The sequence below is a fragment of the Chinchilla lanigera genome, unplaced genomic scaffold, assembly GCF_000276665.1.
Source record: "Chinchilla lanigera isolate Chin_1 unplaced genomic scaffold, ChiLan1.0 scaffold00133, whole genome shotgun sequence".
Classification (NCBI taxonomy): Eukaryota; Metazoa; Chordata; class Mammalia; order Rodentia; family Chinchillidae; genus Chinchilla; species Chinchilla lanigera.
In genome coordinates, this window is record NW_004955534.1 from 61,796 (window position 1) to 63,340 (window position 1,545).

Here is a 1,545-nt window from a genome sequence, read left to right on the forward strand (position 1 = left end):
GTGACCATGTTGGGGAATTTTAGTTCACTCGGGATGCTTTGGTGGCATCTTCTGTGTTACACCACAGGTGACATCAAAGCAGTGTCCAGGTTCCCTGCCCGAGCGCCTTTAGGTGTCCGGGGGCTGCAGATGACGAGGGTCCTCGTGCATTTGGGGATGGAGCCTTCTGTCAGAGAGTGCCACGTGCTCAGCGAAAGGAGATGTTTTAAACTGGGACTCCTCCCCGCATAGCACTTTAAATACAGATCAGGGCTTGTCATGCCAATGCCCCCACACTTGCTGAAACTCACCCTGCTGAGGAGAGGCAGGAGTCAGCTGGCCGGCGTCCGGTCAGCAGTCAGGATGCTATGTTGCCTCATCTGCTTAGGAGACAGGCAGCTGACATCAGGCGCCTGTAGCAACTTCTCACCGAGGCCTGCATCCCGTAGCTGGGAGAATCCATTCAAGGACAGTGAGTTTGGGAGGACAGGGTCAACCTTTCAGGCCTGTTCCTTAGCAGGGCACGGAGCTGATGCTCTCTAAAGGTGAGATGAAAGAGGAGGTGTGTTGTTATGTTCCTCACTCAGGTTTTGGTTTTCTAGTGCTTGAAGTGGATCTCAGGTCCCTGAGCACATGGGGCTGTGGTCCTCTACTGAGGTCCACACCCAGGCCTCTAAGATATTTGAGTCCGAAGAAAGTAGCTTCCCTCATGGAATCTGTATGTCATCAACAGAAGAAGTTATGTGGTGTGTTTTTGCATTATAATAGCACTTTCTATCTGCTAACCCAGTCCCTTATCCCCTCTGACCTCAGGCTTGGTTTAGCAATCGGAGAACCAAACAAAGGAAACTGAGAGGAAGGCAGTGCTCAGGAATGCACTGCCGGTGCCCCTGGCCCACGTTCCACGGGATGTGAAGAGCTCCAGGATACTGGCGTTTTCCAGAAGCTGATTGCGGTTGCAGCTTGTCTTCACACACACGCCTGGGCCACGGATATGTGCCCATGTTATGGTTACCTGCATAGTACTTATGTTTGCAATAAAGAAGTGAATTCTCAGTATGTTTTTTTTGCCGTTCCTTCTGGGCTTTGATCAGTGTGGCTAGAATTGGTTTAGGAAAGGACATTTAGATGACAAGGTGGAGAGAACTCACTTTATGAGGAGACTGTCCGGAATGAGCACCTGTTGGCCTTAGACATCAGTCCTCTACGTGCCATGGTGGGTTTTCAATGACCCTTCACTAAATCTCTCTCCCTGAAACCTGACCATGGCTTGCTGAGCACCATACTGTCATTTGGGGACCTGAAGTTTGCTCAAGAAGGCCAGGGCAGGTCCCTGGTGAGGGGACAGCGTGTGCTCACAGGGCTGGCTCTCAGCCATGCTGAGGAGGTCAGGGGCAGCCCTGGACTCTGAGAGAGCTCCTCAAGAGGCTACTCCTTGGTTGGCAGGAAGGTGACAGTCTCACAGTCATCGACTGTGCTCCCAGGTCTGCTCAGTGTCCTGCTTGCCGGGGAGCACATAGGGTGCTGGGGGCGGTTCTGGAGCAGAGGTCCTGCTGCTTCAAAGCC

At 52.6% G+C, this 1,545-nt stretch overlaps 1 long non-coding RNA gene across 1 annotated transcript in view; it reads left to right on the forward strand.

Moving 5' to 3' along the window:
* Window positions 1–1,035, forward strand: part of LOC102006162 — a 3,715-nt gene extending 2,680 nt beyond the window's left edge. Inside the window, exon 2 of the long non-coding RNA XR_264754.1 lies at window positions 793–1,035. This is a non-coding gene — a long non-coding RNA (uncharacterized LOC102006162). The remainder of the gene's footprint in view (window positions 1–792) is intronic.
* Window positions 1,036–1,545: the final 510 nt, after the last annotated feature.